The sequence below is a fragment of the Ochotona princeps genome, chromosome 10 (assembly GCF_030435755.1).
Source record: "Ochotona princeps isolate mOchPri1 chromosome 10, mOchPri1.hap1, whole genome shotgun sequence".
In the NCBI taxonomy this organism is placed as follows: domain Eukaryota; kingdom Metazoa; phylum Chordata; class Mammalia; order Lagomorpha; family Ochotonidae; genus Ochotona; species Ochotona princeps.
The window spans coordinates 34,393,004-34,408,063 of NC_080841.1; the positions used below are offsets into that span (position 1 = coordinate 34,393,004).

At 48.4% G+C, this 15,060-nt stretch overlaps 1 protein-coding gene and 1 pseudogene across 2 annotated transcripts in view; one reads left to right on the plus strand and one right to left on the minus strand.

The window, feature by feature from the left end:
* The window catches only part of RSU1 (Ras suppressor protein 1), a 204,351-nt gene that overhangs the window by 179,483 nt on the left and 9,808 nt on the right, over positions 1 to 15,060 (minus strand). The gene's annotated exons all lie outside the window — the stretch shown is intronic.
* LOC101524766 (ubiquitin-ribosomal protein eS31 fusion protein-like) lies at positions 6,565 to 7,029 on the plus strand (annotated as a pseudogene).

Below are 15,060 nucleotides of genomic sequence, written 5' to 3' on the forward strand. Positions count from 1 at the left end.
TTTGGGACCCTGCATCCGTGTGGGAGACCCAGAAGAAGTTCCTGGTTCCCAGGTTCGGATTGGCACAGCACCTGCCCGTTGCGGTCACTTGGGGAGTGAATCATTGGACGGAAGATTTTCCTCTCTGTCTCTCCTCCTCTCTGTATATCTGACTTTGTAATAAAAACTGAATAAGTCTAAAAAAAAAAAAGAGTATAGATTTTCTGGTCCAATAAACAAAGTGTTTTTCTCTCCCTGAGATGTGTGGTCTGACACAAGAGCAAACGAACTTAAAAAATTCTTAAATAAATAAAAGAATCCCTCCCATGAAACAGGATTAGATAGATTCACAGCTCTATCTCGTAGGATCGTGTTCCACTTCTTGGAACAGCCAGCCTCAGATAATGGGGTGACACAGAACAGCAGTTCTTCTCTCCTCTACACCAAGGCTCGGCCAGCGCCCCACACGGCTCCCCACTTGTTCTGTGCTCTATGCCTGGGTTCCTGAGACAGTCCTGTGCTGCAGCTCTCACGAGTGCAAGTAGGAGGTGTGGGGACGATGAAGTTTTCTGAGTTATTAAGTCCTGAGGGGCCAGCTTTCCCAAATGGGATTAGTGTCCTTGTGAGAAAGGACAGGAGAAGGACAATCTCTCTGCACCACGGAAGGACACACTAGGAAGATGGCCAAGAAAACAGTCTGCCAGGCACCAAACCTGCGGACATCATGACCTTGTCCTTGGCAGTTTCCCCAACTCTGAATGTATTTCTGTTGATTCGGAGAGCCTAAACAACGGTCCTAAACTTAAGGTCCAACATCACTGCCTGAGCTCGGCCATCAGTCCTCCACTCCCCTCAGGAAAAAAGAAAAGAGAAAAAACCTTCCTCAGTGAGGAAGTTGTGCTACATGTGATATTTCCACTTACAAATCATCACTTGGAACACAGTAATACAGTGACACCTGCTAACAGGGATCTATATGACCATGAGTCATCAACTGGAGGGGTGGGTTGGTTAGGATGGGGCACACTGAGCTGGGCACACAATGGGCAGGCAGTCTCTCATCCTGGAAACTCCACCTGCAACCATACCACTCAACTCTGCATACCGAAGAAAGTTGATGATTCTCCTGCCTTAATTTTTCCCAGAATACCTCAAGTTACTAATTAGAATAAAAAATATATATACAAACTGGCTCTCCCCAATGAAGAGCAAAGTTCACCATGACAGATTTAATTAGGCCAAACTGGCTCTTTTCAATCACCCCCACCCACTGTGTCATTTCAACAAACAGAGGGAGAGAAAGTGACAAAATGAAAGCTATTTTCTTCTTCTTCTTTAATAAAGTACAGAAACTCGGTCGCTGCTTCACTTGATCATACCACTAGAATGTATTTTTCTCACAATCGTTACAGGCCTCCACACTAAACTAGGTGACGGAGAGGAAAGAAGAAAATGAGACTGTAGAGGAAAATATGTAGGACAACGAAGCAACACAGGCTGGATCTGTAGGGGAGGGCTGGAAAGTTGGGCAGAATCAAGACACAGCTACAAAGCCAGGGACAGGATAAAACCCAGGACTTCAAGATCTGGCCACTCCCCTCTTCCGGCAAGGGTCTGTTCGTGGTGAGTCCTCTATGGAAATTGCATGGGAAAAAAAAAAAAAGAAGAAACAGTCTACCAAAATAGAGTGGGTTATGGAAAAGCACAAAAGCTGTGTCCAACAAGGTGTGGGGAACATGCAAGCAGGCTCTAGCCACTGCCTTCCCATGGCCACTAACCACAGCAGAGTTCCCACTGCGCATATGAGGGATGCTCCTGGCCCTGCTGACCCTATACCGCCCACACTGGGAAAACAACTGATCATCCGCATTTCTAAAGCAATCCTTAATGCTGCTTGACTTAGGTATTTGCAGAAACAAATCCATTTCACAATTGGATGCAACTAGGAAAATGTGTTGCTAGTCACAGTTCCATGTCACAGTCCCTAGGCTATCAAGCTATTTCAGGACTCTTTCGAGATGTTTGAGTGAATATTAAGTCACACCAAGATGGACAGTGAGAAAAATTATCGAGGGGAGGGAAGTGTTTGCAGGGAAAACAGATGGAAAGAAACAAGCTGGTTCAGTGATTTCACAAGAAAGAGACGGACTCCTCCAGCACTCACTCACTGAGCGGTGATCACACGCACAGTGCCAATAGCAAGGAGATGAATGCAGGAGGAGACTGGATCACACATCCTGGTTAGCCTGGGTTGTCTTGGCTTATACCTGCTGTCCCTCTGAAAAAGCGACATCCAGTTTAAGGAAATACAGAAGATGCACCAATGACTGAAGATGGCAGGTATCCAAAGTCCAAGACAGTAAGAGAAACGGATAGGACAATGGCAGGGGCCAGAGTAGTGACTGCTCCATTTCTGATTCTGTTCCTGCTAATGTACCTGGGAAAGTAGCAGAAAATAGCCAAGTGGTTGAGCCCCCACCACCTACCTGGGAGACCCTATGGAGTTACAGGTTCCTGGCTATGACCAGGCCCAGGCCTGGCTGATGTGGCCATGTAGAGATGCAAGATCCATTTCTTTATCACTCTCTCGGGATCTCTCTCTTCCTCCTTCCCTCTCTCCATAATCCTTTCAAATATGTCTTTTAAAATGCAAACAAACAAAAGGAAAATGGCAATTCAGAAGGAGATGATATTTACCACAGGATATTAATATTTACCATATTTAGCATAGGACACCTAACACATCCTCCTGGGCAGAGGGGACACCACAGCCTGGAGCTGCACTTGCAGGACACGGGGCAACTAAGGATCGAGGCGTCAGCCCCAGGCTAACTAAGCATGCATAGCAGGAAACCACAACACCCGAGGAGGGACAGCAGGACTCCTATGAAGCAAATTCAGACAAAAAAAAAAAATCAAAGAACTTACCAGGAAACCCCTAGAAAAACAATCAATGCTGCCGCCCTCCTCCCCGTCTTCTGCATAAAGCAAGCAACATGAAGAGGGACAAAATAAGCAAGATGAAACCCGCAGCACCTAAGGTGACACTGCAGACTCGTTTTCAAAATAACCCAGCAGATGCGGGTTATAAATATAATAATATAAATATAATAACAAAGATGCGGCACACAGGAAACTATCTCCATAGTTTTCAGTTTAGCAAATTAGGAAGCAAAGTATTCCTTTGGTGACACTTTAAAGATGGAGAAAAAGTTCTAGCTCAACCAAATGACATTCATACCTGGGGTGGGACATAAAGCAAGGCTCGAAAACACTCCAAGTGCTACGGAACCTGGAAGTCTCTGGGATCTTGCAGCAGGTAGCAGTAGTCATTTTGTTCTGTTTACTTGTAAAGATTGTACTTGCAAGAAAGGCTGAGTTACATAAAAAGAAAGAGGGAGATGCATACTGGGAAAGAAAGAAAGAGCAAGACAGAGAACTCTACTATCCACTCACGCCCCAAATGATCACTACAGCCACGACAAGGTCGGGCCAAAGGCAGGATCCTGGAATTCCATCTGCTCTCCCATGTGGGTGGCAGGGATCCAAGTATTTGGGCCATCTTCCAATGCTTTCTCAGCTGAGTTAGCAGGGAGTTGGAATGCAAGTGGAGCAACCAGGACTCCAACTGGTGCTCATATGAGATGCCATCACTGCAAGAGGTGGCTTAACCTGGTGTGTTACAATGCCGGCCCTGGCACTAGCTAGCTTTAGATTCCAAATAAGGTTCTACAACATGACCACAAAAGCTGAGCAACTGGTTCATTTCGTGGAGGCTGCACTCCACAGGGACACCAACAGAAAGGCAGCCCTGTCACAAGGCCAATGGTTGACTGCTTTCTGACAGCTCTCCCGGTACAAGATGCCACACACTCCTGGTACAAGATGCCACACACCAGAAGAGCAATCACCTCCTGGGATGTACACACAGGCCACCTTGTTTCGTACCTTCCAGAGCACCACTCAACTCCTGCACAGCTTCACACAAGCTCCCATAAACAATGCCCTCTGGAGTGTCTGTGAAGGCAGCCCTGTTAACAGAAACCCTCTCAAAGCCACAGACTGCCCAGAACAATGGCTTGAGCTCACTATCCACGCAGGACGGTCCCCAAGATCTTCCCATCGGGTTCCCAGGTCGGCTAACACAGCAACTGCCTTAAGTAATCCAGATTCAGGCTCCATGGCAACATGAAAGTAAGCCAGATGTCAGCGCCAGGAAGCAACACTGCCCAATGTGAGTTGTGCACCTCCGTGAGGCGTGATTAACATGCCTACCCATGTGCCATGGCTGAAGTTATCTCACCCTTGACAATAGGATAAAAATTCAGGCCTTCTTAAGTATGTGAGTTGTGACAATATATTAAAAAGCAGACAATAAAGCATTTGATATTAAGTTATAATACAAATACCTTATTCATCAACACACCCAGAATCCTAACAAACATTTCTTTTGAATTTTGCTCATAATTTAAATCAAATACTGGTGTGAAAGTTTTTCTTTATTTTACAATAAACTGTGTAGGAAACCCTTTAGTAGTAAGTTTTCAAAATAATCAGTTACATGAATGAATTCTATTATTTAAAAGGGGCTATCAATCATAATTAACTCATCTTTCATGCAAAAAGAAAGCAAATTATCATATGTGTTAACTGAAAAAAAAAAAGAAATGTGATACTACTTTCTACACCTAACAGCAGAGAATGATGGATAGCTGATCACTATGGGTTCTGAAGCCCCCTGGGACGTTGAATAAAATGACACACTCAAAGCACATGTAATTAAAAATTGGCCTCCCAGATCAAAGGCACCATTTTACTTTTTCCTTCAAAGAAAAACTTCAATTCCGAAGATGTCTGCAGGAATGAGAAACACAGAGCAAGCCACAGGGACATGCAGTCACTGATTGATTACTGGCAGAACTGAGTGAAATACCACCAGTTCCAAGCACCCTGTTTACTGGTGCAACAGGAATGAACCGTGAGCTACAGCAGCTGCCCTCACTGGGCTACTCAGTGATGACAGGGAGAGGGGCCACCACAGAAGGAGCCAATTCGGAATGTGACAGCTCACCAACCCAGCACAACCAGGGTGAGGGATGTCCGGTGTGTCTGAGAGGGGTTTCTGGAAGGGACTGGCATTCACATCATGAGGCTGAGTAGAGATGATCAGCCCTCCCCAAAAGGGGCAAGCACCAGTGAATGCCTGGGAGATGGAGCAAACTCTCTTTAGACATCACAGTCCTGGTTCCTCGATGACCCCCGGCCCTCTGTTTTGCAGGCTTTCAGCCTTGGATGCAATGATACCAGCTTCCCCAGGTATTCAGCTCACAGACAGCCAACCAGAGGACTGCTCACCCCCCGTATTAGCACAAGCCAGTTCCCATAGTAAATCTCCCGTCTTGGATCTTTTGATTTTTCTCCAAAACCCTGAAACACAGAACAGGAGCACTGTAAAGCACGTAAGTGGGTGTGAAACTCGCGTTCAAAGGGAAATGCCAGACAGTATCTTCAGAGTTAGTAAAATCTTCACGCTCAAGACTCAAGTTTATTCCATACCATGTTGCTTGTTTGCATCAACTCATTTTTCCAGCATGAATGGTCTCACTTGAGGAACAGAAAATACAGGTATTTTAGAAATCCAAAAGAGAAGCACCTCATTCTAGACTTACAGCAGCCCCAAGCAAACAAGTGATATTGTTCTTAGGCCCCACGGTCCCCAGGAATCAGAATGAAGCCTGAGTGACACACGTCTAAATCTTTAGTTCGTCCCTCTCAAGCTGGGAAGCTAATATTCACACCTGGATGGGATGCTCTAAGAGGGTGAAAATGCCTGTCAAAATAAAAATAGCATAGAAGAGGAAATTCCTCTAAATCTGGAACAAAATATGACAGTTACATAAAAGGGCTCAAAGCAAATAATGCCCATGTTCCCAGAAGAATAAAACCCACCCCGAAATCCCATGGGATCTCAAGAGAAATCACTTGGGTCAACAATTAGCTCATTGGCTATTTTTAATGTTGGCTCCTGGATTCTCTGCCCATCACTCCTCAATGTAGCCTCATTACTAGTTGTCTGGAATGACACTCATTGTCAATTGCCCATTATGTCAAGCTGGCATGTGTTTCTGTGATCAGCTCTGGGGTCTCCTTAGACGGCCAGTCCTGCTCCAGACCATTGCACCTGCCTTTTGCCCTTAACCGCAGACCCAGAAAACAAGCATCACTTATGGCATCCACACACTCTGGCCCCGCCTCCTCTCCTCACCCCTTTGGGTCCAGTCAACGCTAGACCCACAGGGGTCTTGTTCCACCAGTGTTCACACAATGAGATCTTCAATAAACACCATAACCCAGCCAAAACAATGTGAACTCGCCTATTCACTGAGCAAAATTATCATTTTTTGTACATCTGCTCCAGATACTACATGTTATTCCTTATTTGAAGAAAAACACATTTTTGCTATTTTACCAAGAATAAAACTGAGTCACAAAAATGTTAGAAGATCCTTCTAAGTAAGGGCACACAGCTAAGAAACAGCAAAGTTGTGCTTTTTGATCTGCCATCTGCAGTGGCCTGCTGCCAAGATGTAGAACTTTGTCAAGACCCTTACAGGCAAGACCATCATCCTCAAGGTTGAGCCTTCAAATATGATAGAAAATGGGAAAACCAAAATCCAAGATAAGGAAGGAGTTCCTCCTAATCAGCACAGATTGATCGCTGTTGGCAAGCAGCTGGAAGATGGACAAACTTTATCTGACTACAACATTCAAACGGAGTCCACTCTACATCCTGAGACTTCATGGTAGTGCCAAGAAAAAAAAAAAAAAAAAAAGGAAGAAGCCTTACATCACTCCCAAGAAGAACGAGCATTAGAGAAAGAAGGTTAAGCTGGCTGTCCTGAAGCACTACCAGGTGGACGAGAACGGTAAATCAGCTGCCTGCATCACAAGTGCCCTCTGATGAAGGCGTTCATGGCCAACCACTCTGACAGGCATCACTGGACCAAGTGCTGTCTGACTTACTGCTTCAACAAACCAGAAGACAAGTAACTGTGTATGAGGAGTCAATAAAAGACACTAACCAACAACAAAAGAAGTAGCAAAGTTGTGATTGTTAATAAAGATGGTGATGCCAAAGACAATGCTTTGAACCACTGAACAATAAATACCATCCCCTCATATCAGTCTTAAATACAATTAAAGAAACCCAAAGAGGAAGCATTAAACAATATGCCACTCCCTCTTGCTCCCTCCCTCCAGAAAGGGCCCAAAGCACTAAATGAATCAGACTGGCAGACAGGGAGAGGAATTCAAGGAATGCTACTACACTGCTCGCATCCACTATAACCCACTCTCTCTCAGATGGGAATCAAACGTTAAAGCAAGGTGCTGGGCAACCTGGTGAACGGGACAAACACTGTCCAGTCTCTTCTCTACAGGCAAACACCTGCTCCTTGTCCCCGAGTGTGCTCTGACTTCCACCCTGGGCTCCTGGCTCGCAGAACTATGTGACAGTAAACTTCACACCGAATGCCACTGCACAGTGATTTATTACTAAAGCCAAGGGGAAACAAACCTAACCAGACTTAAAGAAAGCAACCTTCTCAGCAGCCAGGATAAAGAAGCCACTGTTTACATGGGCAGTAAGCGCCTCCTGCCAGAAGCCAAGTGAATAATGCACTCAACAGCGCTTCAGGAAAGAAACTATCTTGGGGCCAGGAAAACCGATGCACGGATAACAAAGGCATAAACTTTCACCTCTCATCAAGACACAAGAAATTGGTGAGTGTTGCTCCTGTGACTCTTCCTGAGGAAGCATCTACAGTCTCAAACTTTAGATCATCGGAATAACAAGAACTTGAACTAAAGAATGGTGAGGAGTATAAGATGTGCAAGTGCCTGTAAAGTGTGTTCTCACTAAGGGAAACTGAGTCAGGTTGCAAGGACCACTCCCCTGGCGGACTTCTCACTCTCACTCCCTAAGCAAGTGCAGCAGGTGAGCACAATCGATACCCTGTGTGACACAAAGGAATGGAAAGGAATCGAGGTCCCTGGATGCCACAGGGCACTGAGATGCCTATTGACCTAAGGAACTCTCCTGGCACTGTGACGTGGGAAGAAAATCGTTTGCCACAGATTGGGCACGACTCTTTATAAATAATCCTCATTCCGTTGTTAACAATGAAACCCTCAGCAAATCTCATGATGGCCACATCTGGGCTACAGAATTAATGAGGCAGGTGGTGACAGGCTAGGATATTCTACGGCTCAGGCTTCCAAAATTCAGGTCAGAAGAAACAGATGTGTGTTCAGTAGGAGGGGTGGAAGCCTGGTGATCCTGCCCTACATTTTCCGGACTGGAAACAGAGCATGCGCGTGTATTTAGGTTAAGATGCCCCGGTTGCACATCAGAGTACCTGGGCTTGATTCTTAGCTCAGGCTCCAGCTTCCTCCCATTCCCACAGAGACCTGGACTGAACCGCTGGGGTTCTGTCCAGCCCTGACCATTGCAGGCACTTGGGGGGAAGAACCAGCCAATAGGATCTCACTCTCGTCTGCCTCTCTTGTGTATCTTTCAAATAATTAGAAATTCTCTTAAAAAAAAATAAACCACCATGATGGTTTTATTTATAAATCTTAAATTCCCACATAGAAAGACACAATATAATCCACCAGCAATTTTAAAAATGTAGGGAGCCCGGCACGATGGCTTAGTGCCTGGATCCTCATACTGCATGCACTGTAATCCCATATGGGTGCTGGTTTGTGTCCTGGCTGCTCCACTTCCCTTCCAGCTCCCCAGCTTGTGGCCTGGAAAGACAGTACAGGATGGCTCAAAGCCTTGGGACCCTGCCCCCACATAAGAGACCTGGAAGAAGCTCCAGGCTCCTGGCATCAGATCAGCTCAGTTCCAGCTGTTGTGGTCACTTGGGGAGTGAATCAGCAGATGAAAGACCTTTTTGCCTCTCCCCTCCTTAAATGTTCCTTTCCTATAAGAATGGATGAATCTTCTAAAAATTTTTTCAGGGAAAAGTTTTTTTGAAAAAACCAGTGCTAATATGTGCCCCAGAACTACAAAATACAAGTGGAAGGAGCTAAGCCAGTGAGTGCCATAAGGCTGAAGTGACATTGACCTCTGTGAGGCAAAAACAGGGAAGCTACAGGGTGTCTAACAAATCTGAGAACAGAGAACCCCAAAAGGCCAACGCACAGTGTTGGAAAGCTGCCCAGCGCGGCGGGAGTAGAGCGGCTGAAATCAGCTACTCGCCCAAATGGTAGCAGACCATGGCAAACCCCAGGGGCAGAAAGGACAAAACCCTGTGACCTGGAAACTGGCACCCTAGGCTCCCTCCCAGGACAGGGCCCAAAATCAAAACACAGCAGCAAAGCAGTGACAGGAGACCAAGGACAGGGTAGGTCGAGATAAAAATGGCAAGAAGGTCTGAGTTCTCAGGCCCTTTACCTGAACACAAGCTGCTATGCTTTTGAAATTGCATGAGAACAAGAGAGGACAGAGCTCTGTGAACTTAGAAAAGCTATCCACCAGGCCAAATAGCAGAGTGGCTAAATCCATGCCCTACAACCGCAGGTTCCAGGCCGGGTCCGACTCCCATGCTCAGTCCCTGAATCCAGCCACCGCGAACATGCAGTGAGCTGTCCCCAGGCGGCCAGTGGGCCATTTGGCGCCAGGCTCCACCTGCTGGCCACCTGACGGCGAGCTCTGGGGTTTTGGAGGTATGAATTGCTGCCTAGATACCTCCAGGTTCAGCCCACTGTGCTTCTGGATTGCGAATCAATCCTGAAGACTCCCAGTGACAGAGTAACTTTTCCTTTGAAGGCAAGCAAGGGTACTGAGACCTGGTGGTTTGGAGGAGAGGAACCAGATGATCTTCATGGGTCAGAGTAATATACCAGCCTCTTTTGCTGACCACTGTACACCAGCCCATGCAATAGCTAAGGCTGGGGGCTTGTCTAGCAGGGCCGGATCCTAATACCTGACAGAATGATGGATCAGGAGATGGGTCACATTGGACAGTGCACACGAGAGAACCATTTCCGGGGGTAGATTCTGTGTGGGGGGACAAACCCTGTGGAAATACTAGTCCCACTGGTTAGCTCATGGGTTGGGGTGGTGGTGGACTAAGCTAGGCGTGACCAGGGAGCCTGCCATCACTCACAGGTAGGGGAACCGACAACAGTCTGGGCTGGTCAAGGCAGCAGCACCTGAATGTGCATCCTGAATAGGGTGTGGGGTAGGGCGGGCTGCAGCGTTCACTACCTCATACAAGGCCAAATGGAAGGCCTGCCTATGCCAGACACTGGCCTAAAACCCAATGGCATGGGAACTAGGTCTGGGAGTGGGTCAAGTGGAGGAACTTGGGAAGCTCTCCTGGTGGGTCAGAGCTCCCACTCATGAGCACATGGTCCAGGCCTGGGGGTCGGACAGGCTGGCTCCAACGGCTGGCTAATGTGTGGGTGGGTGATGGAACGGGGTAGACCGGGCAGGGCCGAGAAAACCTTAGCTCACAAGTAAAAATAGAAATCAGGATGGAGCATAGATCATGCCAAACTAGGCTCTTGCACCTACTAGTCTGCATGAGCCAGGAACACTAGGCCACAGCATCTAAGGCAAAGGCCAAGACAGGTGAGGGGCTATGCCAAGCTGAGTCAGAGCAACCACTGGCATGCACGCAATTTATGGCTAGGAACAGGCCTGGTTGGGGAGCTGAGGAGACACCCTGGCTGGGTTGGGGTTCCCACTGAGGAGCGCAGGGGCTGGAGTTGGGGGCTGCATTCTGGTCTGGGTATGGCTGCAGTCTCCCTTGGCACAGGTGTGGACTGGGACTGGATGCACCAAGCCGGGCTGGACTCCAGCACCATCTGGTGCTCTGGAGGACCACGGTAGATGGAGGACCAGGATAGATGAAGGACGGAGTAGGCTAGGTCTCAGCCCCTACTGATCCATGTGTGAGCTGTGTTTGGGTATGGACGAGCCTTGGCTGGGCTGAAACATCCAACATAAGAAACAGAATGGGTTGAAGGCCAGTCAGGAAAGGCCACTGTTCCTGCTAGGACAGGAGGTGAACTGAGTAGGGCTGGCTCATGGACGCATCGGTATGTGCAAACTCTGGCACTGGGAGAGGTTCTGATGGAGGAGCCTGGGAAACTCCTCTGGCAGGACACAGTCCCTGCAGGTAAGCGCAAGAAGCATGATAAGGAATAACCCAGACCAGGCCAGGGAAAGGTACCCACTGGCATACATTTGGCAAAGGTCAGGGGTGGACCAGGCTGAACCAGTTTACACTGGCTGCTGACGAATCTGAGCACCAGAACAGTGTGGGTCGGGCCAGGTATGGTTGCAACACATACCAGTACACATTACAGCTGGGATAGGGTACACACTGGACTGGGCTAGACTGTAACCCTCACCAGCTAGAATTGGGGGTGAACCGGGCCGGGCCAGGCTACGGCACCCACTAACAAATGCCAAGGTGAGGCAGGCCATGCCAGTCTGGGTAGCAGTGCTAGTAGGAACCAGGGAAGGAGGAGGTAAAGCTGGTAGGGGAAATGTGGACGGCCCCCCTGCTGGAACACCTCTCCCAATGGAGAGCATGAGTTGGGATGGGGATAGACCAGATCGGGCAGTGCCACAACACCTGTGGGCCTCATGCAAGCCAGATTAGGGAAGATCCAGGCTTGATTGACTGTCCCTACTGGTGCAAACATAAGGCAGAATGGGTGAGAGTTGGTTGGGCTTTGCCACAGCATCACATAGCAGATGCAGACACCAGTGGCTAATCTGTCATGTTTTTTTAAAAAAAAGACTTATTTCTTTTTATTACAAAGTCAGATACACTGAGAGGAGAAGAGACAGAGAGGAAGATCTTCATCCGATGATTCACTCCCCAAGTGAGCACAACGGGCTGGTGCTGCGCTGATCCGAAGCCGAGAACCTGGAACCTCTTTCAGTTCTCCCACACAGGTGCAGGGTCCCAAAGCCTTGGGCCGTCCTCGACTGCTTTCCCAGGCCACAAGCAGGGAGCTGGACAGGAAGTGGGGCTGCCGGTATTAGAACCGGCACCCATAAGGGATCCCGGGGCGTTCAAGGTGAGGACTTTAGCTGCTAGGCCACGCTGCCGGGCCCTAATCTGTCATGTTAAACTACAGAACCATCCAGAAAGTGCATGATCCAGAAGTGATCTAGCAGGGAAATAGTGGCCACCTCCCTCTTGGGTTACCACTCCTACTGGAGAGCATGAAAACCAGGACTGGACAAAATAGCACCCACCAGCATGTGTGTGGGCTGGATAGTGGAGCTGATGAGTTGAACTAGGCTTCAATGCCCAGTGACACATATGAGAGCTGAATGGCATGTGGGACAGACTGGACTAGTCAGCTGTACATACGGGCAAGCATGGGAACTAGGGTAGGGGGTGGGCCTGGTGGGGGTTATTGTGGGTCACTCTGACTAGGCTGCAGCTCCTACTGGTTTATGTGAGGGCCAAGTGTGTGCTGGGCAGAATCAGGCTGGACTGCAACACCCATTGGTTCCAATGGAAGACAGGACTGGAAACAGAACTGACCCAGCAATTGCAACTACCAGCTGATTGGGGCGATGGACTGTGCCGGGCCCTGTACTTGCAAGTACATACAAGAATCTGGTCTGGGAACACCTCAGACAAAGTTTCTTTGGGGATCTCCGCAATTGAACCGCCAGACTCAGAACCCTAACCATGAAGAGAAGTGCAAGTGCCAGAGCCACGCCTCCTCAGAGGCTCAGATGGAGCAGTGGAGAGCATGATCAGGTGCACATGGAGCATATGGCAGTCCATCGGAACCTGCAGAGGACACCTGGCACCACAACAGAGGACAGAACAAATCAATCAACTACCCCAGCCATATGTTGGCAGTGAAAAACTAGGCAAATGGAGACTCTAAGATGGACTATGTCAATCAGTGGATTCTACAGTGATTTCATTGTGCCTGGAATAGTGAAACTGGCAGCAATTCATAACTGTTGAACTATCAAAACCACTTGAGCAAGACCCTCAGAGCATGCCCCACATCAGGGACCTGGGCTGGGTGGGAGACTGGGTGGGGGGCTTCTCCCTTTATCTCCCTTTTATCCCAGATTCAGAATAAAACAATGTGGAAATAATAGCCATACCCACTTGCCTGTAGCCCTTGAACTTTTGTGCCCTAATTAACCGCGTAAAGATTGTCAAAAATAAATAAATTTTAAAAAAAGATCCCAAACCATAAAAGCGTATGGAACCGGAAATGCATTCCCCTGACTGCAAGCAGCCAGTCTGTCCAGCTACACACTGCATAGCTGCAGCCATCCCCCATTCTGTAAAGGCCATTCTGCAAAACCTCAGGGGATGACAGGGATGGAGAGAGAACAGGACAGACCCCGGAGTTCTGAACAGAGGGCAGTGAGACCATCCCACACGACCACTGGGTCCTTAAACGACACCTACAACTCACTGCCACGACACACAGTGAGTCCTCATCTAACTGTGGACTCAGGAACAACGTTGCATCAATATTGGTTGAGGAATTATAGAAAATGTGCCTTACCAATACTAAATGTTAACAGTAAAAAAACTGGGGGGGTAAGGGGCTCTGAACTTCTAGCTTCATTTCCCTGTAAATTTAAAACTGCTGGGAAAAGTAGTCTAGTTAAAAGAAAAAACAAAGGAGGGTAAAAGAGAGCAGCAAATGAGAACAATTGTTTCCAGCAACACTGGTGGTGGTGAGATTAGCACCGCTGACTGTGCATAAGGTACAGGGGCGGGGCGGGGGGGAACGGGGAGTCGGTGTTGAGTTCCTTTCACCAGCGGCAGCCCTGAAAGTCAGGGATGTGTGGTGTGGAAGGGAGAGAGTAGACAGGAAAGCTCCTACCTGTCAGCTCAAACTCCCCGTACTGAGAAAGAACAGGAGCAGGACTCCCAGATCCAGCCCTCCCAACCTGTCTGGTGCCCTCCTCCCACCTCAGCAGGCATGCATCTGCGACAGCAGGTGGCTCCAACCAGCTCCAACCCCATCTGGAGCAAGAAGCATCCACACCCTAAGGATCAAAGACCCCCTCCTGCCTACACCCTAGCCCAACATAACCCAATATGGCAGCTAGGAGGTGGCTTCTGGGGTGGCAGCAGTGAGCGACCTTGCCATTCTGAGCACGTTGAGTGCAAGGAAAGCAACCCAAGAACATCAGGCTAGGTACAAACCAAGCTGCCGAGCAAGCAGAGGTGCCGTGTGCCAAGGGGACCCCACCACAACTCCTCACCCAATCAAAGCCCTCATGGAGCCCAGCTCTCCTCACAGATGAGCCAGCGATGCACCACCCGTCCCCAGAGCTGGCTCCCTTGAGAAGCAGCGTAAGACTTCAATATGGCCTTCTGTCAATTTTCACTGCCAGGAAGCACAAACACTGGGAGTTGGTATCAGCGCAAACTCAAGGGATGTCTTACCTTTAAATATGATGGCCTCAATTTTAGTCTAACCATTAAAGAAGCCTAAAACCCATGAGCCCCTCCACCCTCAGTAACAATGATATAAACATCATTGCAATAATTTCGAGCCTAGATCATGGGCTCCTGAAATGGGGCAGTGAGAGAGTGAGTGATAGAGAGAGAGAAAGAGAGAGTGTTAGGGGCGGGGCTCTTGCTGGAACGGCTGCCTGTAGGGCTGCAGTGGGAATGCAGAGCCATATGGCACATCTTGTCGCCCCAGATTGCAAGGAAGCTATTAAAGATGAGGCTCTTGTCCAATGGGCTCAAGAGCCAACTACAAGAGGCTCCCCAAAATGAACAATCTGAGCTTGAGCTAGGACAAGAATGTTGCAAGGATGGCACTACAGGCATCTCAACAGCAGCTTCCACACCCAGAATTTTCCATCAAATGGGCCTCGGGTGTAGCCGAAGCACTGTAAAATGCTTCCTAGCTCCCAAGGTGTTTCTCCAGGCAGCCAAGCTGGATGGCCCCTTAGACCGCAGCCAAGCATCAGTGCTTGGGAGGAGTCCAGGAGGAAGAAGGCTTTTGGGGAGAGGGCAATGCACCAAGAGGCTAAAGGAACTA